The sequence below is a fragment of the Saccopteryx bilineata genome, chromosome 12 (assembly GCF_036850765.1).
Source record: "Saccopteryx bilineata isolate mSacBil1 chromosome 12, mSacBil1_pri_phased_curated, whole genome shotgun sequence".
NCBI classification, from domain to species: Eukaryota; Metazoa; Chordata; class Mammalia; order Chiroptera; family Emballonuridae; genus Saccopteryx; species Saccopteryx bilineata.
The window spans coordinates 37,907,740-37,935,030 of NC_089501.1; the positions used below are offsets into that span (position 1 = coordinate 37,907,740).

Consider the following 27,291-nt stretch of genomic DNA (forward strand, 5'->3'; position numbering starts at 1 on the left):
ACCTATGCCATAACTCTACCTAATTTAATGACATTGTCATTCACTCTCACTGCCTTTCTTAATCTTGGTCTATTGTCAGTGTGTTATTATTTTAGGTCAATAAAAAGACAAACAGGAAGAACTCTTAAAAATTATAACAACCTTTGCAGTAAATCACCATAATTCTCTTTCTTTCATGAGGCAAGATTTCAATAAAGTGAATAAAAGGAAAATTAGAAAATAATGTTGTTAAATGCCTTTTGTGTAAAATGCCCTCTTGCTGATAACAGAGGTTTTCTTGACCATTTTCAGACTTTTATATTTTAATATTTGATTGATAATTGTGCTTTAAGAATTAAAGCATGAATCCTACTCGATTCTCACTGGTTGGGTCAGGAATGGGTTTTACCAGCTGCTGCTCAAATCAGGAACTGTCTACAAATATTTAGGTCCACAGCTACCTTCTTTTCACATGTAGGCCTTGACTCCAGAACCACATTGCTCTGAATAAAATACATGTCATAACTCAGCTTATAGTATAGATAAGTTTATCATTATTCTACCCAAAGACCCAAATTTATAAATATATTCTTATCTGCCTTTTACCTATTAAGCTCTAAGAACTAAAATGCAGTATGCATTATCTATGCAAGAATAATTAAGTGGCGGTTTTTATTATATTTAGTTAAAAGATAAAATGATACCTTGACATGGCTTTCACTCTGTTCCTTCCACATTAGTGTGACTATTCATAAACTGTAAATAAATATATGCCAACTCCACATTAGTCACTAATATTGAATATTAAAGAATCTTGGTCTTCAACAAAAGCAGAAATGTCTCAAGAATTACCTACTCACCCGATGTAACTACAAGAATTAAAAACATACCGTGTATTCTTTATTGTAGGTAAAAAGAAGAGCTTTTTAAGTACATTTTATATTCTTAGACATAAATAAAGTTTCTAAAACTATTTCTATGGTAGGATAGTTCGTTTCAACACATAAAGTAATCCTGTTCATTGTAAAGACAAAGTAGTTCAATCATTCTACATGCTCAGCAAAAGTTCCTTCCATATTCATTTCCTCTCCAAAGATAAGAATTATAGCCCCATTTTGTATAACTGCTACATGAGGTCAAAGAGTTACAGCTAAAAGGAAAGTCACCTAAGAATAATGTCTCTTTTGTCATATTCTGCTAGTTATTTGCCACTTAGTTATCTTGATATCTCCTAAGTAAGTAATAGTCAACCTGGTCCCTACCGCCCACTAGTGGGCGTTCCAGCTTTCATGGTGGGCGGTAGTGGAGCAACCAAAGTATAAATAAAAAGATAGATTTAACTATAGTAAGTTGTTTTATAAAGATTCATTCTGCCAAACAGCGAAAATTTGACATAAAAGTACTTGGCAAATAATTATTATTATATGCTTTAACTTGCTGTAACTCTGCTTTATAAATATTATAAAGTAAAGTTACTTCCCTACTTTATAAATCACCATTACTGTGGAACCGGTGGGTGGTTAGAAAATTTTACTACTAACAGAGATACAAAAGTGGGCAGTAGGTATAAAAAGGTTGACTACCCCTGTCCTAAGTGCTGGGTTCCAAAGGCCCGGGACCTCAGTGCTGGCCTTGGTCCACAGGCTCATCGCTTGACCAGTGATGTCTCAGCAGTGGTCTACTCTTGTGCCATCCAGAGAGCATGTCTGGATTACCACCCCCAACAACTGTGACCCCCAGGCCCCACACCAGAAGGTGAGCTCATTCAGCTATCCCCTAACCACCAAGATACAAATAAATCCCCAAATACATCTTAAAACTTCAAAAATGTAGATGCTAGTTTATTGTTTGAAATAATAAAACAATAAACTTCCCTTAGGAAAAAAAAAAAAAAAACTACCACCAAGAGGGAGAAAATTTTAAATCAGATTTACTAATCTGGATGAAGTAATTATTAAACCACCCCTTTTCACTAATTCAAGCACCCATTTATCCAGCAAATGCATAATGACTTTCTATAGGGCAGCAGGGGGTGCAGTCCTGACTAAAAAGGAGCTGGGGTGGGAATTCAAATAAATACGTAAATAGATGTTTTACAATGATATCCTTACTTAGCATTTATTGAATGCTACTATAGACTAAGTTCTTTTTTTATTATTATTCATTTTAGAGAGGAGAGGGAGAGACAGAGAGAGAGAGAGGAGAGAGAGAGGAGAGAGAGAGAGAGAGAGAGAGAGAGAGAGAGAGAGAAAGAAAGAGAAAGAGAAGGGGGGGAGGAGCTGGAAGCATCAACTCCCATATGTGCTTGACCAGGCAAGCCCAGGGTTTCGAACCGGTGACCTCAGCATTTCCAGGTCGACGCTTTATCCACTGCGCCACCACAGGTCAGGCTAGACTAAGTTCTTTACACACAGTAGTTCATTTCATTTTGAGGTCATTTCAGGGATTATCCCTGTTGTATCATTGAGGAAAACTGAGGCTAAGAGAAATGATGTCACCTGTTCCCAAATTACACAACGACTAAGTGGCAGAGGCAACATCCACTCCGAGGCAGCCCCGCTCCAAAACCCCCACCCTGGCCAAGCCTTATACTGACTCTTTTCCAGCCATAAATCCAATTAAGCAACAGAACTGGCTCTCAACAAGAATTATAGAACTTATATCTCTGGAGAGTCTTAAATATAGATTTTTTTTTTTTGAAAGACTGACTTGCCTCTGGAGGCAAAGAAGGAACCGGCTGACCACAGCAAGTTCCTTCACCTACCATATACCCTCTCCTATTATTTTATGGACTCACTAGTAATCTCCAGAAAAAAAGAAAAAGAAACATGTTTTAATATAAATTATGCCCTATATCTAACACAATGAGGTTATTAATATATCAATGATTAGTAAATAATTACATCACTGATAATTGTGAGAAATATTTAATAGTTAACAATATGTATAAAAGTAAATACAGTGGTACCTTGAGATATGAACAAACCAACATACGAATTTTTTAAAATATGAGCTGCAACTCGGACCGTATTTTTGTTCGAGATCCGAGCAAAAATCCGAGATACGAGTCGTAATTCGGGAAGCTGCCATTAGCTGGTGCATTGGCGCACGGGTCCAGTATCGGCAGTTTGATATATGAGTTGACTGACTTATGAGCTCAGTTACAGAACGAATTAAATTTGTATCTCGAGGTACCACTGTACTTTCTTGGATTGAACCCAAACAATCTCTATTTCCTTTTGTTACACCTCAGAGAGACAAGGAAGCTAAGGCCTATGATCAAACCAATATTTGCAGAAGTAAAATCTAAGTTTCTAAATCCTATAGTTTAAGTCACTGAGCCACAAATATTTATTGAGCAACAAAATCTGCCACAAAATTTGCAGAGCTTAGTGCAAAACCAAAAATATAAAACCTCCTTGTCCAACCAACAATTAAGAATTTCAAGACAGCAGAGCATTAAACAAAATTCAGGACACATGTGAGCTTAGGGCTTTGTGGGACTTCACAGGACACATGCACTCCCACCCACGAAGCTGGACCTGTCGAACCCCTAGATTCTGTGGAACACCATCCTAGGCACTGGAAGCACAGCAGTGGCCTTTTAAATTACAATCCCAATATCCAGGAAGGCGTAACCACAGTATCAAAGATGGACAATCAATATATCAAATATAAAGTATGATCAAGAACTCAAAGGATCTTTGGATCTCAAAATGCTTAGGGTTAAGTGCTAGTAAAAAAAGATGACTCAAATTCAATTGCATTGTTCTTAAACCTCCCTAAATGTTCTTTTGTAAATCAATAGGTCAATAAGCTTTTTTGTTTGTTTGTTTGTTTGTTTTTACAGAGACAGAGAGTCAGGGAGAGGGATAGACAGGGACAGAGAGATGAGAAGCATCAATCATTAGTTTTTCATAGCGTGTTGCAACACCTTAGCTGTTCATTGATTGCTTTCTCATGTATGCCTTGACTGGGGGCCTTCAGCAGACTGAGTAACCCCTTGCTTGAGCCAGCGACCTTGGGCTCAAGCCAGTGAGCTTTTGCTCCAACCAGATGAACCTGCACTCAAGTTGGAGACCTCGGGGTCTTGAACCTGGGTCTTCCCCATCCCAGTTTGATGCTCTATCCACTGCACCACCACCTGGTCAGGCTCAAAAAGCTTTTTTTAAAAAAAAAGAATGAAAGAAAGGAGGGTTGTAAATTAGTATAATAGTAAACAAAGCATCTAAGATGGCCATATTGCTAAATATCATGCTTCTTTTGATATTTTTTAAATAAATGCCTGCTGTGCAGCTACTATATTCTTACGTTTCATTGGGAAAAAATCAAATAATGCCTCATATTTTCTGAATTCAAACCATTGAGCACAAAGAGAATTCTGAAATTATAGCCCAGTCACAAGAAATATCTGAAATATAAGAGATAGGGGTAGCAACTTCTTAATTTCTTCATTCAGTACCATTGCCCTGAGCATCTGTTCCTAGTGGAACACTGTTCTGAGCCCTGAGAATTCAGTGAGGACAAAGTAAATTCTGCCCTGGCTTGTGCAATTCATTGAAAAATGCAGTCAACAACCAATTCTTTTTAAAATACTTTTTAAAATATTTCAAATATATGTTGCTAATATATAACAGAGAAGAGCATTTATTCTAGGACTTGCCTCCAAGAAGCACCAACTTCTTAGTTAAGAAGTAAAAGATATGTTTCTACTCACTCTAATCAAAACTGCAGTTTTGGTCACTACAAAAGCACAAAATTCTATGTATAGTCCATAATAACTCCCCACACAGTGGTTTTCATAAAACAGCATGCTAATCTCCAGGTTGTTATGAGATTTAATTAATGTGTCTAAAGAACCTGCTTAACACCTCCAGCGAGATGTTGCATAAAAACTGAGGATTACTGTTAATACAGATCTGGAGTAATTGATCCTTATATTAATACTGCTAAATAAATGCTTTCCTAATACGAATGCTATAAATGGCCAAGCTGGGTTTTAACATGGTTAAATCTCATTATAGAGCAAACAAACATAGAGCAGGGGACCCACCCAACTGTAAGGAGGCTACAAAGGATGAAACTAATATCCACTTTAAGAGTTTCCCTTGTTATGTCAGCTATACATTTTGCATAATTTTACTGTAGGAGGAGAAAAGGAAAAAGAGAATCATATAAAACACCAATCCTGCATTAGCATACTGCTCTCCAGTTTTACAAAACAAAACACTTTCTCTTTGCCCCTTGAATCCACTGAACTGCTGAGGCTGTACTATAATGGAGCCTGCTCTTTTTGGCATAGTATCAAGGAGCTACAACTTCCTCTCTGTTCTGAACTTCTAACTTTATTTCCTTTAGTGGGCCATTGAGAATATCTGTACAAATATTTCTGTGCACTTCTTAACCAAGTAAAAGTGCTACCATAACAACCTGAGTGAGGCTCAGATGGTAAAAAGAGAGAATCTTTGTGTTACATTCTGTCAAAGGAAAAAGCGATCTAAAAAAAGATACAATGTTTAAATCTATAGCTCTTCTTCTAACTATACTCAAATAATCTTCAACTTCCTTGTTGCCTAAATCAGCTGAAAGGGAAAGTCCATTCTCCTATATACACATGTAGCAATCCTAGGGGGACTTCTTTCAAAGGGAAATATTTAGGCAACAATTATAAAAGCACAGGTTAGTGATTAGCTTGATAACTCAGTTGAACTTCAACATGTAAACAGTGGATGTCAATTTAGAAAAATTTGTAGGTTTACAGTGAAAGGCGAAATAATATTTTCACCTATGAAATCCTTTCTCCGTCAAGCCTTTGATATAAGAAACCTTAGCAGACCTCCCAGTGAACTTTGGCATTTTGGCTGTGTGTCCAAAAGAACAATCTACCATTACAGAGCCTATTCATGAGTCAACCAGAGACCTTATCACAGTGAGGACTGCCTAGCTGACACTACTGCTCGAAAGTATATAAAACTCACCAGACCCACGTTACTAAATTACAGATTATTAGTAATAAACATCAGTTCTAACATGTAACTTGAAAGATCACAAAAGCAAATTAAAACACATTTTTATTTAAAAGGCTAGATTTCCATACTTGGCTTCAGTTTCTTAAGCCTTTCCATAGCCAAAAAAAAAATTTTTTTTAAACTGTGGGGGAAAAAAAAACAGTAAAAATCCATCAATAACTTGAGGTTAGTACACCCAGGGCCACAGTACTGTTCGCAAACTGACATTAGCATTTTTAAAATCTAGATTCACCAGCTAACTCGTAACGATAAAAAATCATAAATCCTGAGATAATTTTCCTGTAATGTTTCTGTCTCCGTGTAAAACGGCACAAAGCTTGCGCTTTGCACTAAACATGCACATCTTTGTTTCCACAATAAAGTAAAAAGTGACAGTTGGAGGGTTAAACAAGAGGTTTCCTGTCGGGGCTTTGTGAAGAGAGAGACTGTGCGTTCTAGCAAGGTGTCAGGAGGTCTACTGGGGCCTCTGCACTCAGCATTATTCAGCAGTCTTCGCCCCATTTCCAGAGCCCGCCGGTGCCTGTGGCCCCCCTGACCCCCTGTTCTCTCTCCTGTGCAAGTGGGTGGTCGCCCCCAGGCCCGGGATACCCGACAGGCCCATCTGTGCAGCACCGTGGCTTCCCCGGCGAGCTGGGGAAAGCGAGCCATTGCAAAGTGCGCGCCTCGTCCTCGGTGGCCCCGCCGCCGGGAGCGAGCAGCCGCGAGGGCCGCCCCGAAACTAGGTCTCTGCCGGCGCTGCGGCGGCCGCCGGGAGAGCCGAGCCCCACTTTCTTCGGGCAGGAAGGGGGCAGGCCCAGAGCATTTCCTGTTGTGCAGCTGCAAGGAGCGGAGACGTCATGGCATTCACACTCCCTCGGGTGTCAGCGGGCCGGGGCCAAAGGTCAGCCCCTTCCAGGGCGGGCGGAGCGCGGCGGGCGAGGTCAAGGCCATCGGGGCTCCGGCTCCTGGAACGCCTCCCGCGCCCGGTGCCCGCACCGCCGGGCGCCGCGCCACCCCTGCCACCCGCGCCACCCAGGGCAGCCGCGCGCGGCCGCGACGGGGAGCCGCTGCTCCCAGAATAAACCGGCCCGGCCACGGCTGGGGGCTGGCCTCCCGCTCCCGTTTCTTTCCCAGGGGGAAGGCGAAGACGTGCGTGTCCAGGTGTTTGGAGGAAGCACTCTCCTTGCGCAAGTTGCCTAGCTTAATTTTTAACGTAGATGATTTTCCCCGCACCAGGATTATTTTTGAAATATTCAAAAGTGAAAAATCTTTGCAGTGTTGTTGCAATTACGTCTTCTTGATTTCTATCTCTCATTGTGAGTTCTTCTTAACTGTCAGATGAAAAGGAAAAAGAACGTTTCTGTTCAGCATAGCTCCAGTGAGGTCAAAGAAGGCAAGAACACACACCCCGTGGACGTTTCTACAGCATATTCTACGTGTTTTCATTATTAACACATCCATTACGCAACACATAAAATCCTTTTATTTATTAAGTCCTTAATTTATATCTCAAATGTCTGGTATAAAAAAATCAGAGTCTCTTAAGAATCTTTCAATCTTGTACTTACGTATTTTAATAGCACACAGAACTTTTGGCCAGAATGTTTTAAAATGGGAATTACCCATTCACATAAAAATAATGGTGAGTTTTAAAGTTTCCTTTATCCTAAATTCCCAGCCTTCCATTTAGTTTCAAACCATAAACCAGATTGTAACCATATGGAATTCTAGGGAGGCAGTGGTTTAAGGTTCATAAGGGTTAACAATAAAACCATAAGGTATTGTATAACCATTTTTAAATTAAAAACTGAAAGACATAATGTGTAAATGACATTGTCTATTACAAAACAAATTATAGATTGTTTTTCTCATGGTGAGTCAATGTTACAGATGTTATATTGTGTCAACATCTCTAACATTTGAACTAAATAATGTTTCACATCAGTACAAGGAATTAAAATATTTGATTTCACAAAATGTAAACTATGGGCTTTGGGTAGTAATGATGTGTCAATGTAGTTTCATCAGCTATAACAAATGTATCATTTTGGTACAAGATTTTTATATTGGAGGAGGTTGAGGGAGGCATATGGAAAATCTCTGTTCTACTCAATATTTCTGTGAACCTAAAATGGCTAAAAAAAATAAAGTCTATTTTTAAAATATATGTTTAGGGTGTTAAAAGTGTGATATTTACAATAAGCAATGCATTGGAACCTACAGATTCACAAGCAAATGAATCTTAAAACCTAAGAAAGAAATTGTCATTCTGCTGCTTGCATGAAGTTTGTCAACTGGGTCTACCCCTCCTTGATAAAGAAGTTATATTTTTAAAACATTTTACAGAAAAAATTATATTTTAAATGTACATAAAGGACATTGCAATTTTATATATGTTAGCTGTCCTATCCAGTCATTTACTACCTAAAAGCAATATTAAAAGGTACACTTGGCTGCCACTTTAAGTGATCCAAAGCCCCTAGTACTTTTTCTGTCGTCTTATTTTCTAAACATCTGTAAAAAACAAGAGTATTTTATCACATAATAATATCTTAAACCTGCATAGTTTATTATTTTTAACAGTTGTTTTACATATACAGTATTTCTATCCCCATTTTATCAAGAAATGGGCTCATAGAACACAGGACTAACATAGATGTACAGATCTCAGAAGGGCTCCTTTAAATCTTGTTGAAAAGGAATGACAAACACTTCCCCTTTCCATACTCCAAACTCCAAACTCCAACCACGCCCTCTGTACTTCCTAGGATGCTCTAGGCTGGCTTGGTAGCCAGTACCTCTGCCTCTGAGTGCTGAGAAGGGCCTACAAAATAGTCATATCCAACTGCTTTTATCTACCTAGCTTGAACACAGAAAAAGATTTTTTAAAACAAGTTTCATACACTTCCTAAACTATTATCAAAGGATCGTTTTGGTTTTTTTGTAAAAGCAATGCCTATGTGTACAATCCTGGGAAACCCCGCAGAAGTTGTCTATCTCCCGGGTGATCTCACACCAACTTTTTTCAGTGTCTGTTTTCCCCCTCATATTAATCATCAATTGATCCATTAAATCTTTGCAAGTGACTGCCAAAATACTGTCTAAGCTCACTGAAGATTGTATTCAAAGGTCATGCTCTCTGATTTATACTTAAATTGCTAGTGGTGGCACTTGGAAAGGACAAAAGAGAAATGACTAAACATTATTCTATTTTATAATTGAAACTTCAAACTAAAGAAATCAGTATTACCATAAATTTAGTATAGGCTGAAATATAGACCAGTATGATAGCAATAAACTAAATCAATTTGTGAATAAGTACATAATTGGAATGATAAACTATAAGGATAAATTATGAAGTCTTCAGGTTTCTGATGCTATTTTCAAATGCATCTCTTTTATATCATGAAAGAAAACAAACTGTGAGGATAAAAGAATGTTTTGCACGATAACGTATTTTATTCTTTCTCTTTATTTTCCTTTCTCATGAAAAAAATTTTTAATGCTCCAATTCTATGCTTCCAAGTACATTTTGAGAATATACAATTCCAATCCAGTAAAATATATTCATTTCACTCAATGGATAAGATTGAAACTTGATGTTTGCCAAATTAGTTCATTTAAAACTCATTATTTCATTCTGAACTGGTTTCATTTAGCTCTGTTGTTATAACATGAGAGCAATAATGGATTGCTGCAGAAATTATTGGGGTCTCCATGTTGCTGAGATCCCAGTACTCGACCACAAGAGCCTCCATGTGTTTTTAGATTCTGAAGAGTTTTTGATAGAACTTGACTGTGACAGGTTGACTGGTTTCACAAGACATCTCTAAAAATATTCAGCAGGACAAACTAAGTTCTCATCCTTCTCTCATAATATCTACTATTAAATATTTTTCTTTTCAAATGAGCCCTCACCAGTCATTTGTTGTTTTTCCAGAAAACTGACACCCAAGAAATGCAATGACAAAACCACCAGGGTACTCTTCTCTCTTAGGTCCACATTCCATTCCATTCACTCACTGTAGGATTGCAGGGTTCCTCTAGAGTCAGTTCTGTCCCAAATCAGAGCCCCGATCCAAATTAAATAAATGCAGCATAGTCGAATGAAGATTATAACTCACTGAGCAAACAGAAATGTCCAGGGATGAAGATAGAAATGTGTTATACACAAACACACACACACGTGAATGAAGAAAACTTTCGTGGAAAACTTACCTACCTACAGGCTTCACAGTCTTTGGTCCCAGTAAGACCCTTTTCCTACTTCAATATTTTCAAGACCCATAATTTTATTTTTTACAAACTGCCCCATTAATGACAACCTTCTCTTCATTAAATGGATCTCAGCACAAATTACTACTATACACAGCACCTCTCACTAAGACAGTCCCCAGCCCTCCAGATGGTTCACACACTGTTCATTCCCTCTTCTAGACAATAAGAAGAAGAGCCATCATCACCTCATACCTTTCAGGATCTAGGTAAAAGCCAATACGATCTTCAAATGGAAATCAATGTATGCAGTACTCAAGTGTTTCAGAATACACTTTCTTTTTCAGCATCCATCTATATTTAATATTCCAGAATAGACCCTCAATAAAGTCTAAAGAAGACTAAATGCTCAGATGGCCTATAATCAACTGTGTTATTGAAACATCAGTGTTCCCACATGCATTAAAGTGTAATGAAAGATTAATGAACAGTATAAGTTATTTTATTACAATAGAGTAATTTTTTATTCTCTCCTAGTCCATCACAAAGTTCTGTGTACTTCTCCAGAGGCTAAAAGAGTGACTAAATCTAAAATAAGTTACTTTCCACAGTAGTTAAAAAAAAAAAGTTTCAAAATCAAACTACCCACTGAGGAATTGATAACTTTTGTTTTGGTAACATATAATAATTAATGTTTATTTATTGTCTAATGTATTGCTTCCCCTATAAGTCCACTTGTTCTATGAAATATTTGTCTATCTAGATATTCACCATCTTTACTATTCATTATGTGGATTAATAAACAATCCATGTAGGTAAATGAAAAGAAGAGAGCTTTCTCATAGATACTAAAGATAATCGATCTCAAATAAGAATATTTCTCAAAATTATTAATTTTGCAATAAAAACTCATGTATACTATCAAGTACTATATAGGTGATATTCCTACAAGTAACACACCAGCAAAAAACTATCTCAACATTCTACATCTCCATTTTTAAGTAACAGAAAAAATAAATTGGAGAAAAGATTAATTTATTTTACACTATAATGGCAACCATTTGAGCTAACTTTGGTCAGTATGACATGTCATTTATATGGCCAAAGAGTAGCAAGTAGAAAAGGTACTCATAACTGCCACAGATGTGAAGAGAACAATATACTTACTTTACCTCTATGATTAGTCAATGTCTCTGACATTGCCGGGCTTCTGGGGCAAAGAAAGTAATAATACTATCTAATTTAAAGCCAATATGTCTTATATGCAAAATATGCATACTTCATACTCTTTAGAAATGAAATAGAATTTCTGCACAGGCAAGTTTACATATCTTTTATCCATTTTACTTCATGTAATATGTTTGTAAAGATATGGAACTGCCAAAATCAGACACCCAATTTTCAACGTATTACAGTACCTGTGTTTGCCATTACTTACTGTTTAAGGTACAAACTCTTTAAGCTGGACTACAAGTCCTTAGACAATATATCCCAAGCATTCTTTTTTTTTTAACTGATACTCACTTGATATACATTTTCTGCTGCCCTCAAAATCAGATGCTCCTCTGTAAACATTCTTGACACTTCCCACATTGGTGCCTGTCAATGGTGAGGCCTATCTTAAGCATCACCTTCTCCCATGAAACCTGTTGGGGTTTCATTGGCCAGGAGCGATTTTACACTTTAATACTTCATATATGTCTCTCTTGTGGTATTTAAGTTGCATCTTTTAATTATAGCACCCTTTACATAGTTTTTTTCCCTCAGTATAGTAGATTATTTCTCTCTCTACTGTATTTTTTATTCCCATATACCTTACACACATGCCAGTACCGCAACAATTGCATTTGTTAAAATAGATTTGTACTACATTATTATACATTCCAACTCTCTTCCAGCTGTAAAAGCCTTAGCAAGTATGTCAGGCCTTTTCCATAAATCGTTTCTAAATCAGTTGGCAAAAGGCTATATTCTAAAGTGTAACTGGAGATAAGCAATTTATTTTTTTAGCATTCATAACAAACAGAGCCTGGAGTAAATTTCAAACATGAATAGCCTAATCTCTAAATAAATTAATAAAATAAAAATGAAAACTACACAATAAGAGGTCTTCTTGAATAAACCAGGAATATTAGCCTGAAGGAAAGAATACTTAAGGTGAACACAATTGCTATCTTTAAAAAACTGTAGGATGGTCATGCAAGTCAATGAGCAAACTTGTTGCAGATAGCTGCAGCGGTCTCAACTGCTGATGAATTGAAGTGCCCATGTTCACGTCCACATCACCGAGTGGAACAGACCTTTCTAAGAAAGAAAGAGGTATTTTAATAGAGACTAAACACTGCAAGTCCTTGGTGATTTGTCCTGAGCAATTTCTCCTCGCTCAGCTGGGGATTATATGCTGCCTCCAGGGGTTTTATTTAAATCTGCAATTTTATGAAAGACATCACATTGAAAGTGTCCTGTCACTATTTGACAAATCAATACATCAGATTCTAGACCTAAGCAAATTAATCAGCATAATTTAAATTAGACCGTTTTAAGAGGTGCCCTAAATAATTCACCACTGCAGGACTACAAAATGTATCAGAGTGACAGGAAGTAAAACTTCTCCCAAATTCTAAACTGATTTCGAAGATGCAGCAATGCTCAAAACCAAGACCTGACCCATCTGGAAAAAAGCACTTGGAAAGATTACAGTGAATAAGGAAGCAGGCCATTTGCATATTCCAAAAGACCCTCAGGACCCTATTTTTACGCCCTTCCCTTCTCCCTACTTCATGTTTGGAATTACTTACACATCAGACATCAGAACAGTAGTTTGATTTACACAACTGTGTATTATAAAAATTTCTTATGAAATTTAAACCAAAACCAATTGGTTTAAAAGAGATCATAAATGTTAGGTATATTGTTAGGCACTATTTGCTTTTACAGCTCTCGGAAGGGTTAATATAATCATAGCAGGCATCAAAGCCAGGGCAAATTTGTTATTAATTTTTAAATGTCTTATGTTTGATCCTCACTGCTCCCATCCTATACGACCTATAAGAATACCGAAAAAGAAGGACTAATTATCAGGACATTTTTCTCAATATATAAATTCTTGGGATCATTAGCTAAAATGTTAAATTTTCCAGATAAGCTAGTATTATCCATCCTATTTTCAGACATCATTAGGCTTAACATTAGCAAGCTCCTACCAAACATGGCCAACAATCAACTGATGACTGAACAAATTTGGAGTCTGTCCATAGAAAATCTAATCTCCACACTAAGCATCCAATTATTTTCTATATTCTAGACTGTCAGGTGATTTATTTTAAAAGGTCATTGAATATTCTGTCACTTGGCCCTTTTTAAAAGCTACATTTGATTAAATCTGGGCACCATGTTCTTCACGAATATTACTGAGGTCATTGAACAAGTAAACAGATGACAAATTCAAAAACAAATGTTTTTGGATTCCTTTTCTTTTGCTTGAATATGGGTATAACTATCTTGAAATTTTGTTACTCATGTACATTAGTGACCTACACAAAATGTAAATACACCAGAGGATATTACGACAAGCTGTGGAGCTGCTGACCACCATCTTTCTGAAAACAATTACATACGCCTGTATTGAGTTGCATCAGTAGCAGTCAATTATCTCAAGAACACTCTACTAGCCCTTGTCACAAATGTATTGCTGTGAATCAGATTTTTTTTCCAACAACTGAATTATTCTCAAACCTTAGTGTTGCTTCACACCCTAAAAATAGCCACTCCAATTCTCTTGTGTGTTACCCCGCTCTGTTCCCAGGAGGTAGGGTAGTGCTATAAACAATGCTTCATTTTTACAGATAAAGAAACAATGCAATACAACAGAGGTACAGCCACTTCGCCAGAATCGTTTTTGAAAATCAATAACGAGGCGAGCAATAAACTCCTGGAGTCAAGGCTTGTTGTCAGCTACTCTCGTGTCCCCTGCAGGCCTGAGGTGGGCCTTAATGAGCACATCCTCACAACAAGGACAGAAAAGATATATGAAATCCTCATTTCCTCCCAAAAGTCTGTCTTTCTCCCAACATAAACTTTGACAGATGGCACACAAATTGAATGACAAGTAAAGACATCGAATGGTCATAACCCTGTATTTTTCCTTTGCTGAGAGAAATAGAGGTTATTCTATGTATCAGCACCAGGATAAGAAAAACAAAGTTTGATAATTGTTCCATCGGTAATCAGAAGCTGAACTTCCCACGACCTGTCCATAAAGTGTAGGGCTAGCCATCAGCATTGGTCCCACAGGGAACTGCTGAGTTGCAAGGACAGATTTCCTCACTAGCTACAAACGAGAGGAGAAAAGTCACCCCCACGCCTACGCTCCTTCACTTTTCTTTGCCTCCGCAGCAAGGACAGGTAATGGAAGAAAGGAAGACGCTCCCTCCTCCTGCAGAATTCATCCAAGCAGGCCCCCAGAGAAACAACTCTTCTTCAAACTCACCGCCATGGCCTTCACACAGCTTTCCCTCTCAGAGCGCCCCCGAGCAAGACATGGCCAAAGAAGACCGTCCCAAATGAGAGAGTCCCAATCCAACTATCAACTTCCTTATCCAACTGGAGGAAACAATGACCTCAAGATGGCCCCAGCTGTCCACGTGCTGGAAAACCTAACGGGGAGTGCAGAGCCCAGAGGGGCCTTGACTCTGACTGTAAAGTGTTCGTGATTGCTGGGGGGACAGGCGCAGCAGCTGTTTCGTGAACAACTGTTTACAAAGCTGAAGAAACACGGAAGAACGAGCAGGTTGATGGACTGTGGCTACAGGAGTGCAGACCAGGCAGGACTCGTTTGGTTCTGATGACCACCCCTCCCATCTAATAGTGGGTCAAATTTTTCTTACCATTTAGACTAAAAGCTTCTTAAGAATTATGGCTTTAAACAGTCATCAAATATCTATTGCATGCCTACATTATACCATGTACTGAGTCGGCCACATATTTGTAAAGGTATCAATCATCTCAAAATCCATTAGAAATTTTATTCTGAAGAGTATCAGTAAAACAAAAATCACTTAAATAATATTAAAAATATATACATTCCAGTATAAATTTTGGCAATCCCTTTACTTTAACAATTTTATAAACACATTTTACAATAGAATGCATCATTTGTAAACCATTTTCCTTTCTCCCTTATAACACAATAACCAGGACCTAATGCTACAGATCATGAAAAGCTGTAATCCTGAACTACAGAGGATTTTCTTTTTAAAAAAAATACCTAGTTTTATAATATTGAGTTATGTAAAAACAGTACCTCTTCAAAACTACCTTACTACAAAAGACAGAGCTATAGCTAAATAGATATACAATAAACGGAAAATTTTCATTAGTGCTTCAGCAAGTCTTGAAGCGCTTCTTTAACTGCTATTTGGCTTGAGAAGCCCAGTAGAAAAGTAGATTCCTAAAAACACTGGAAAGTAGTACAAGGACTGCATCGGCCTAAATGTTTCAACATTAGTCCCATAGGATGTAAATGCCATGAGGACAGAGGCTTTGTGTTTGTTTTACTATTTTGTTCACTAACAAATCTCCAGCATCTAGAATAACACCTTTTCCAAAGCAGGTACTCAATAAATCTTTGCTTAGTTAATAAAAGTTTGTTTGAAAGTCAGCAGTCCCATGAACACCCCAGGCGTCTCCCAAGCAAACCCAAGACCCCACAAGGAAACACTGGTTCTCCTGCTCTTACAACTGACGTAGTTAAAGTTGGGTAATTCTGGCCTGACCTGTGGTGGTGCAGTGGATAAAGCGTCGACCTGGAAATGCTGAGGTCGCCGGCTCGAAACCCTGGGCTTGCCTGGTCAAGGCACATATGGGAGTTGATGCTTCCAGCTCCTCCCCCCTTCTCTCTCTCTGTCTCTCCTCTCTCTCTCTCTCTCTGTCTCTCCCTCTCCTCTCTAAAATGAATAAATAAAAAAAATTAATTAAAAAAAAAAAAAAGTTGGGTAATTCAGACCCCAAAGGCTATTATTTAGAACAAAACTTCAGAAGGATGATCCACAGAGAACCAGAGAATTTAGTTGACTTCACTACCATAGCCCTATGGTAGCTGAGCTTAACAAGAAATGTCCCAAACTTCTATTTGTTAACTGTTGAAATATGTGCAATCTGACATCATTCCATAAATCATTTCTTTTTTTTTTTTTTTTTTTTTTTTTTTTTTGGATTTTTCTGAAGCTGGAAACGGGGAGAGACAGTCAGACAGACTCCCGCATGCACCCGACCGGGATCCACTCGGCAACTCGGCACGCCCACCAGGGGCGAAGCTCTGCCCACCAGGGGGCGATGCTCTGCCCCTGGGTGGGGGTTGCTCTGCCGCGACCAGAGCCACTCTAGCGCCTGGGGCAGAGGCCAAGGAGCCATCCCCAGCACCCGGGCCATCTTTGCTCCAATGGAGCCTTGGCTGCGGGAGGGAAAGAGAGAGACAGAGAGGAAGGAGGGGAGGGGGGTGGAGAAGCAAATAGGCGGTTCTCCTATGTGCCCTGGCCGGGAATCGAACCCGAGTCCCCCCACACGCCAGGCCGACGCTCTACCGCCAGGCCGACGCTCTACCGCTGAGCCAACCGGCCAGGGCCCATGAATCATTTCAATCAAGAGATTAAAGGATTATTTGGAAATGTGTACAACAATTTGAATTCCTTTATTTTTCTTTTGGTCTAATCCCTTCTTAATAATAACCACAACTACACATTTACTACTACATGCTCACTGAGATGCATATAGACAATCTCATAAAAATTCCACAAGAACCCTTAAATAGATACTATCATTCTCATTTTGTAATCTCCAGAAGTTAAGTGACTTTCCTAAATCCCCCCAACTGCTGATGGAGTTAGAATTCACTCTGTTCTATCCGACTCAGATCTAAGCTCTTAGCCCCTAGGTTACCTGTATATTTCACCGGCAGATGTGCATCAACCCATAGGGGAAAATATGGTGCAAAGTGACAAAAATCTTTGACAACGTAAGTTTTGAAGCAATCTTGATGTTTAACAATTGCTTATGCTGCATAGAATGGTGGAAAAGACCAAATGGTTTTGAGCCAAATAGCCCTGAGTTCAAATCCTGTTTCATTATTAACTATCAAGAGTGTCCCCAGAAAAAAACAAAAACCATTTAACCTTTCTGAATCTCAATTCCCTTAAGTGTAAACATGAAAATTAATAATACTAATATTCTTGCGGTTGTTACTGAGAGTGCCTGGTATGAAGCCTGGCACAGGGTAAGTGCTCCTTGAGCCTCAATTCCCTTCCCTCTAACGGATTTGCTAAATTGGCACTGTGTTGATGTTTTTTAAGTGTTTAGCTCATCCTTGTAATACCATAATTACAGAATATAATGACACTGCATTCTCGAGGACTACAAAGTAGAAGTTATAAACTGATAGAATATGAGTTGGAAGAGGCTCTAGAGGCCATCTGTTCCAATCCCTTCCATTTCCAAATGAAGTCCAGAGTGTTTAAATGACTCGTTTCCAAGTTTTTACAGAAAGTTCAATGCAAAGACCCAAGTAGACCTTTTGTCTGTCTACCCCATTCCAACTCTACCTCCAGTTCTTGCCTCACATTACACAGACATTGCGATGCATGTAATTTTCAGACAATTAAGCAGTATAAAATAACCTCAGTTTAATTGCATCCAATTAACAAGCCAAATTAGTGTTTCATATGTACACTATTAAATAAGTTGTCTGGCTTCCAAAAGAAATAAAACACAGTTGCAAATGAATCCAGCATTTTAGTGAACAAAGCTACTTACAATTTAAGTTACCTTCCCTATAATCTTCTTTATATGGAATTAGACCTAATTTTCCATTTTAAAAGAAATACCTTCTGCACTATCAGGATGAGAACTGAGGCTATATTTCAAGTATCAGAATTTTCTTTCTCACGGAACACATACGATTTTGTAAGATGAGTGTGTGTGTGCGTGCGTGCATGCTTATCTACCTATGCGTGCCTACAGATCACTAAGCAAACACCGGTGTGGCTGTGTCTATCTACATGTGCCTACTGCCTAGTTTCAGAAGTGCCACTTCTCTGTTGGGCTTCTGAAATCAAGTGAATCTGCCACGATGCAAATAGTAAGAGCTACGCTGATATCCTGCTTTCTTTTTCAAAGAAAATGAAACCGTCAAGTAAGTCATTGTCAAAAAAAAAAAAAAAAGGTATTGCCTTTCAATACATTGCACTGCACTATCTGTCCAGTATTGTCATGACTGAGGTAGAATTGGGCATCAGTTAAAAAGTGGTATTCTAATGAACCATGAAATAAATCAGGTACGTGCTCCTTAAAATATTTACATCTAAAAATACAAATAGCTTATAATTTTAAGTATAACCATTTTTATAAGCTGATATTTGAAGGTCAACTTACTATAATGTTTATGAATATTAAGAAGTTTTATAGTAGGTTAAAATAGTAATTCAGTACTATACTTAAAATGTAGTTCAAATTGACAATCGGTCATACTAACTTGACCATATTTAGCAAAACATTTTTATCACTGTTGTTATTTATTATTTTTAAGATGTCTGTTCACAGGATAGAAGATCAAAGTGTTATAAAGTAGTGTCAACCTTTATCACTTCTCTTCTAGGTATTACAGCAAATTAACCCAACCCGTGTATGCTTAGAACCTTTCTAAACATACACATAACAGCATTACTCCTCTGCTCAAAACTTGAAGTCCGGATTTCTCACACGATCTGGAACCCTGATGTACATTTGCAGGTTCACGTACTCTCTTTCTCCCCTAGGACTATAACTATGCCCCGCCCTTCCGTCTTAGAATTTGTTGAAATTCTACTCAACCTTCAAGACTCCCCCAAGCAAAAATCCCACAAAGACCCTTTAATCTTTCTGGTTGGAAGAAAACATGCCTCCATTCTCACTCTTCTTTCACTTACATGTTTTAAGGGAGTCTACTCATAATAAGCTGTCTGTCTTCTCTAGCTTCCCAAGTTCTTGAAGTCAGAGACCATCATCCTTTTATCTCTCAGTTATTCATTCTGACCCTAGTTTGACTCCAGAGCCCAAGGCTGGATCTCCTACATAAGCTCACTCCTTTTGCCACCTTAAAAAGAATTTTATCCCTCACATAAATTTTAAAACAGGGAGGAAATTAATGAAATGATACAGCTGACCAAATGGAACATGAGTCCAAAATTGCATAAAGAAATGTTGTTTTCATTAGCTTCTTTTTCTATTCTTCTTCTTCATATTCCTTTGTTACGCCCCTAATCACACAAAGAGTAAAAAATAACATCTAAACCTTTCCAAAGGTTTAGATGCAATCCTGTGCAGAAATTATCTGGAGAAATTGAATGTTTTACTAATTGTTTAGAAACATATAGATCCAGCTCACATAGGGTTCCAAAGATTAATAGGTTACTTCACACAGCCACCTTGTAAGGACTTTGCAATTGGTAATTATTCATTAATTAAATCAATCATGCTGGCCAATTAACTGGAGCTCCAAGAAAGTATTTTGTAAAACTTAAAGTATTTATTCTTAAAAATGTATCTGCAAGTAATAACAGCTAACCCACAACTTAACCACTCCAAATGAAGTCAGTACATTGAATCATAACAGATTTCCAGTGGGCCAGGGACCATTGATGTAGAAGTAATGTGATGAGACACGTGTTTTACATCAGCCTCTTAAAAATTCTAGGCCCTGCCCTTCCCAGTTCCCCCTCCAATAATTAGTCTCTAACATGGTCAATAATAGGGCCATCATACATCCTAATTTGCAAAGGACAGTACCCCCATTTATGCCAGTTAGATAACAATTCATGTGGTCAACCTGCCCACATGGTCTGGCCTCACCTTGCATTACCTTTCTTTTTATCTGTGCGCCAGCCTCACTGGTAGCTATCAACTCCTCAAAACACTGTACATCCGTTAACCTGAGGGCATTTGCATTGTTCCCTCCTGGTATAATACCCCTCTTTGCACCTACGTGTTTCTACTTGCCTCTTACTTATCCTTCAGTCTCATCTCAAACATCCACTCTTTGGAACCCCAAGACAGGGATGATATAGTCCTTGTAAAATGCTCTCTTATATTTCTCCCATGGTTCTTATAACAATTGTGCTATTACAATCAATCCAACATATTATTAATATCTGTCAACCCCACTAGCTTCAAAGTTCCTTCTCTGGTCTGGATCATCATTATAACCTTGGTGTTGAGCAAAAAGCCTGATCCATAGTAAATAAATACTTGTGAAATGAATAGATGAAAAATTTTACTGATTGATGATGACTGAGGCACCTGTCATAGTACTCCAAAAAATGGTCTAAGATTATATGTGAGTTACAAGGCAAAAATGCTGGCTGGCCCTGAGTACTTCCTGACCTTACACCAATCATCTGGTGACTCAGAAGTAGTAGGCCAAACCCCACCTGCTTTCTACTCAGATTCATCTGTAGGCGCACAAACATCTTCATCTCTTCTCTCCAAAGCACTTTCTTCAAATATGCCTAAACAGTTAAACTTAAAATTTTAAGCTGATAGGAAATCTAAAGTTACAAACACTTGTAGAATAGACCACATGTCACAGTTAATAATCAAATGCTTTCTTACACAAATTATCAAGCAGTTCTGATTCTATTCCAAATGCAGTCTTGAAGACAGGATGGACCTATGTCTATCTTTATGTTTGTATCCGTGGTCCACCTCAGAGAAGCCAAAGACTGACTGACCAAGTAAGCTATCATATCCTCTTGTACATAAAGACTTGGGCATGGGTCACAATAGTAGACGAAGTGCTGAAACATATTTCCAAATTACTTAGAGCCATCTCATAGCTATAAACACTGATGTATTACCTCCTTCTGGTTATCACTGTCATAAATAGAACATAGTAAGCAATGCTTTTGATTGTGATCAAGTATCAGGAACAAACAGAAAATTATATCACTTATACAATTTCCTTCAAATACACACAATCTTATTTTCATGAAGTTTTCCCATTTTCTCTGAATATTGTGTGTTCATCCCCAGTTTCAAACTTGGAGGAGTCTCACTGGAACATACACTAAAGTTTTACTCAAGAGTAATAAAGACTCAGTCTACATGGTTACAGCAAACCCAGACATGCTAGATGGGGTGAAGTTCCTTTGAAACCTGAAGTCCAATGAGTTGACTGGGCAACCTCCCCCTACTCCTTTTTAAATAGCACTTAAAAGGTTGCAACACTTACATACCGGTTTTAGCCAAAATGTGGATTCACAAAGATTTCACACGTAAATCCATTAACTAGAAGCATACCATTTAAACTATGAACCATTTCTCCACCTACAGAACCACCGCATAGACCTACAGAGAGTTATGATGATGCTGATTATCAGTCATAATGTGAAAACAGTATTTATTTAACAGACTTAAGTGATTAGTAGCCTGTTCAATCCATAGCCATCCATCCTTTGGAAATTAGCCATTCTTCCCTTATTATAATAGTTACCATACCAGGTATTAAATTTTTCCACATCTTAATGGATTGCACTTTTACTCATACCACATAACATTTTCAATAGGTCTTTAACATTACTTTCATAAGCCGAAGCTTTCTGGTTAACTTCAGCTAATAACTGATAACTCAAAAATATAAAACCAGCACAAATAGACAATCTCTTACTTGTTAGTGCTGCTGTTAACATAAGCCCTGCTTTAAAAAGTAATAACAAATTGATAACTTCTTAAATAAAGATTTGTTGATTTTTAAATTGAAGAAGCATAAAAGATTCCACCTGGTTTTCTGAATCATGACAAAGTGCCAAAGCCTCAAGCAGACACATGTACCATTATTCCACAAGGAACGCCTGCATACATGTTGCCTCTGTTTTGTTTTCATAGTAACAAGAACATTTGTAAACACATCTCAGGTAAAGGGAACCTGATCAATCAAAAGATTCAGCTGGCTAATCTTTCAATGTAGTTAAACGGCATGATTTCATCATGTGATAATATACATATATTAAATCCCTTTCACGTTCCATGTAATAGAAATACAGAAATGTTTTGTCTACTTTAATGGTATTTTTCCAAAGGTTTCCACAAGGATTGAACCAGTTAACAATCAGTTAAATTTTAAATGTGTAATATCATTAATATACTTACATTCCTAAAATTGTCCCCAAATCAAGTTAATCACAAATATCCTTATATGAATATAAACAATCTCTAATAAAGCCAACTACAGAAAATAAAATCCCATAACAGAAATATATATGCCAATAAGCAAATTTTGTTTTATACCTCACCTATGTTCAAAGCAGGAAACACAGACAATTTACAAAAGATTCACTATTGTAATAATATTTTTCTGTACATAAGAAATATACAGAATATTTCAAACCTAGTGGTCAAAAGGGATTATGACACTTGAAGTACACTACCATTATTAAGTGGATGTTGCCAAATAAATCCTTTTCATCTCAAAATTAAAATGCAGAGTTCTCATCATGACTCCTAGTGTCCCACAGGAATTTCATCTTAACAATAAAAATAATACATCCATTTTACTTATGAGGAGGTTATTTCTGTCTTGATAAACTATATGGCCTATATCCTAAAAATCAAAACCAATCCACTCATTACACAATCTACCTGGTTAAAATGCTGCTTTGGCATTCTTATAAGGTGAAAAAGCACAAGATATTTGTAAATTTTAATATATAAGTAATATATAATATATGTGTAATAGGATATATGTGCAAATATTTAAATTAATTTGCTTTGCTCAAAGACAAACAACACCCAATACTACTATATGACTGAAGGAAATGTATCTAATAACGTTAAATGGCCTTTGCTAGGAGGACAGATCATTACAAATATAATTTAAATGGATCTTATTAATATTTCAAGTAATTTCTGGGCTTGATTATGCCCTACAAAAGAAAACTACTGAAGAGAAAAATCAATAGTCTTCAATAGAGCTTGGAGTATTTTAGAAAAAACAAAACAGTTCTCTCGTGAATTACCAAGGTCTGGCCTTTGGAGAGAGGGGAGAATATCAGTATTTATTTGGAGGTAAACTGAGTTATTTTTAAAATGGCGAAAAAGGAAGGAAAAAAAATCAGTTCAGATTTTCCACTGTAAATGAAAGTACCGGAAAGAAGCCCTTTTATGTTCATTTTGGGCCTAAGTAACTGTGCAGAGAATAAGGCTTTCGCAATGTCAGTTGCACACTGCTTCCTGTGAGAATTCTAAACCATTACAGGTGTCCTAGGGCCTCCAGTGAAATCTATTATCAGGATTCCTCTGGTCCCCAAAGCTATCCCTACTGCCCCCTACCCCGCACATAGCATTGCCCATTTCCTCCAAGTATCGTGATTACGGACCCTATCTTTTCTCTGCACTCCCTTGGTTAAAGTACTCAGTTGCCCTCGGCGCGTAGCATGTAAAAGCTTTCTCATTAGAGAGGACTAGTTCCTGCAGTCCTTTCTAGTTAGATGCTTTCAAGTCAGAGAGGAGAGAAGCCACTTGAAGAAAACCCTCTTTTCCCTCCTGCTTTTCCCCACTGGGATCCACGTCCCCAAAGGACAACACCAAGGGACACTTCCTGACCTTCTATCTCCTCATCCAATGTGGGCTTGGAGAGTTAGGGTCGCATTTTCTCGTGTCCTCTGCTGCACTGGATGTGTTATGTAAGAGGGACCGAACGCGGGAGGCACATGCGTATAAAGCGCACCGATCTGTGATAACAGCTGGGGTGGCAGAGCTGATCTGGAGTCTCCCCCACCAAATACGATAGACACCACACACACACTTCACCCCTTCCCATCCACCCACCCGCCCACCCCCAAGCAATGTTTTCCTGTCTCACCCCTTCCAGTACCAGACACACAGAATGGAAAGGCGGGGGGTGGGGGGGGGAGGGGTGAAAGGAGGTGAGAGAGGAGGAGCAGCAGCAGCAGCAGCAGCACATCTGCTTTGATAGCAGCCGGCAGAGCCGCCGCGGCAGAGAGCCCCTCGTTAACCCCCTTCCTGTGGCTGCACCACGTCATGGAACATTCCCGGAACGGGCCAACGTTCCACCCACTTCAGGGAACAGACATAAAGGCGCAGACCCAGATCCCCACAGTGCACAGCCCAAACACACATGTCCCTTCCCGGTCCCCGGGCAGGAGCACAGATCAACACGCATGCAAACCGCCCCCACCGATTTCCACGCGCCCCCGGCCAGCCCGCTCCGCCGGGAGTCGCGCTGCGGCCAGTGCACCCGCAAGGCGAGGGCGCCTCCGCCTGAACCTTCCATCGAGACAGTCCCCTCCTTCCTCGCTTCCTTCCTTCTCTCCTTCCTTCCTTCCTTCCTTCCTTCCTTGATCGGCAGGAGAAAGGAGTCACTGCAATGCCAACAGCCAGCGCCTTTGCTGCGCTCCGTCGGCCGCAGGCCGGCGGCCCGGCCCTCGCGCCGCCCGCCAGCCCCCTGCCCGCGCAGCGCGGCCGCGGCCCCCTCCCCCGCTACCTGACGACGGGCGGCCGTCGGCCGCGGCAGCCGCAGCGGGAGCCGGGCGGTGCGCGCCGGTGCACGTCCCTCATTAGTAACCAGGCACATTCCTGCCTCCAGCGCTCGCGCGCGGCCCCCTCCCCCCAGGACATTACGCAAAGCAGCCTCCCCTCATCTGCATAGATCCGCGGCCAGGGTATTCCCCGCATTTCCCAACGCGCCGGACCCCCCTCCCGAGGTCTCCCCCATCCCCGCCCCCTCCGACCCTCACCCTCGGGAAACAGGGAAGCAGCCGGGGGCGCGCGCCGGGAGGGGCGATGGAGTCCGGCGCAGGCTATTTCGGTATAAAGTGAAACAAGCTTCACAACGCTACGGGAGGCAGAAAAAACACAGCGCCGAGGCCACTTACCGAGCCGAGGAACCTACATTTCTGCCGCTCTGTTCTCCCAAATGCTCAGTCCGCCCTCCACGCGCCCCCAGGCTGCACCCAGCACCCCAAAGTCGAGACGTGTAGGAATATTGTCAACGTGCCAGGATACCCTTCAAGTTGCTCGGGGGGTCGTGGGAGCCTCAATGTCCAAGACACAACTTGGCCAAGACTTGTGCCACAGTCAGCGAAGATGTTTTGGTGGAGACCCTCCTCCAGCGCGGACAGAAGCGCTCCGCGGCGCCCCGCTCGCCGGCTCTCCACCCCCTCACCTCCAGCCCGCCTCCCGCCGGCCGCCGGCCTCCGGGCCGCGAGCCCCTCGGGCGGCTGTCAGCTCTCGGCCGCCGCCGGGTGACAGGGATGGGAGGAGGGCGCGACGCAGCGGCCCGAGCCCGAGCGGGCGAGGGGGATCCTCGCAGCAGCAGCAGCAGCAGCAGCGGCGGCCGCTCACCTGGAAAGTCACCGCTGAGTAGGAGGAGGAGGAGGAGGACGAAGAGAAGGAGGAAGAGGAGGGAGAAGAGGAGGGGGAGGAAACCCCCCTGGTGCCCTTGTTCTCGCTGCCGCGGCGGCCGCTCCTCGCCAAGGCTGAGCGTGTCTGGTGGGGGGTGTCTGGTAGCATTTCCTTAAGGACAGAGGGAGGGCGGGCGCGGAGGGAGGGAAGAGATCCCGACCGCCTGCCCAGGCTCCTCTTTCCTTTATTTATTTTTCTGACACTGTACGGAGATGGGCCCAGGGCCGGGGCCGCCGGGCTCGGGAGGGAGCCGCGAGGCCCGGGCCGCAGCAGTCTGCTTGTGGGAACCGCAGCCGCCGCCTCCTCTCCCGGTCTGTGGACGCACCGGGTTATTCCTGGCAGCGCCTCCCCGAACAGAAGTTACTAGGAGGAGTGCGCGGCGAGGGCGGGCGGGGGGAGAGGCGGAGGGAGGGAGGGAGGAAGAGGGAGAGACTCAGCCAGCGACGTCATCGGATCCCCCAGCGCGTCCCAGGGAGGGAGGCTGAACCAGAAAAACCAGTCTGGAACCAGCGAGCGAGAGAGGGATGTGCTGTGCGCGGGGCGACGGGGGAGGGAGGCGGCCGGGAGGACAGCGCCGGGTCCCACCGCGGCCGCTCCCGGCGGGAAGATCGCGGCCGCGCTCCCGCTCGCTCGGATCCGGGAACTCCCGGGAGAGCGGGTCTCTGCTTGCCATGCAAAAACACTTGAGCGTCTCTAGGAGCCTGAGAATTTCCTTTAGGGCTGTGGAAACCTCCTCCTTCCCCCACCCCCCATTTCCCCCTTTCCCTGATAATCCTTCCCTGTCTTGATAACATAAGGAACTATATAATATTAGTATTGTCATTATCATTTTATCCGTGTACCTCTCATCCTTTGCCTCTCCCTCGCCCCTGCCTCTACTCACGGTTATGTTCTCATTCAAGATAAACAAAATCAGACTGTATGTAGCTCCTGGCTGCGTTTTTGGAGCTTTTTGCAAAGTGTTTGATTAGCACCTTCTGTGCCCCTGCGGAAGCACGAACTTTTCATGCGCTCGAAATGCCCCACTTGCCTTCCCTGGGGTCACTCACCAGGGCGCCCTGGGCGCACCCAGCGCGGGGACCGCCGCTCGCCCTCTCGGGGGTGTTCAGATCGGTTTGGGCAGCGGCGCAGGGAGCAGTTGCAGGCTTCCCGGTGGGCCGTGCGGGGACCCAGGGCGAGCCACCGCCTCCAGCCTGCGCGCTCCTCTCTCCTCCGAAGGGAAGCGAGTGAAATCACACCCAGCGCGAGGAGAACCGGCCCGGGGGGCGGGGGAATCCCAGGCGAGTGGGGCCGGAGCTCTGAGCTTCCTCCCCCGCCCGGCGACACCCGGGGGACACCCGGGCTCCCTCGAGCCGTTACCCTGCCTGTGTGGACTCGTGTGAACCCTGGGAGGGGAGGTTCCCAGGAGGCCTCGGCGGCCGGACAGCAGCGAATAGCAGCCAGGCAGGGCTGGGGCCAGGAGCGCCTCCTCCGGGTGGTCTTCCCGCCGGGCGGAGAACGCTTGCCACCTTTCTCGGGAGTCCGAGCAGCCTTGCCAAGGCGAGCAGAACCCAGTGCCCCGGGTGCTGCGGGCCCCAGCGGCCCTCCCCACTGCAGACCGCGCCGCCGCCCTGCCAGGGGCGGAGTAAACAAGAGACGCAAG

The 27,291-nt window shown here is 41.2% G+C and overlaps 1 protein-coding gene across 8 annotated transcripts in view; it reads right to left on the reverse strand.

The window, feature by feature from the left end:
* The window catches only part of HIVEP2 (HIVEP zinc finger 2), a 191,939-nt gene extending 166,225 nt beyond the window's left edge, over nucleotides 1–25,714 (reverse strand). Inside the window, exon 1 of one of the 8 annotated variants that reach the window (XM_066248562.1) lies at nucleotides 25,590–25,714. The gene's annotated coding sequence lies outside the window, so the exon portion shown is untranslated. Of the gene's footprint in view, nucleotides 1–24,423; nucleotides 24,584–24,729; nucleotides 24,839–25,120; nucleotides 25,236–25,589 lie in introns of those variants that run through there. The other 7 variants (XM_066248561.1, XM_066248559.1, XM_066248557.1 and 4 more) reach the window with 7 other exon arrangements.
* Nucleotides 25,715–27,291: the final 1,577 nt, after the last annotated feature.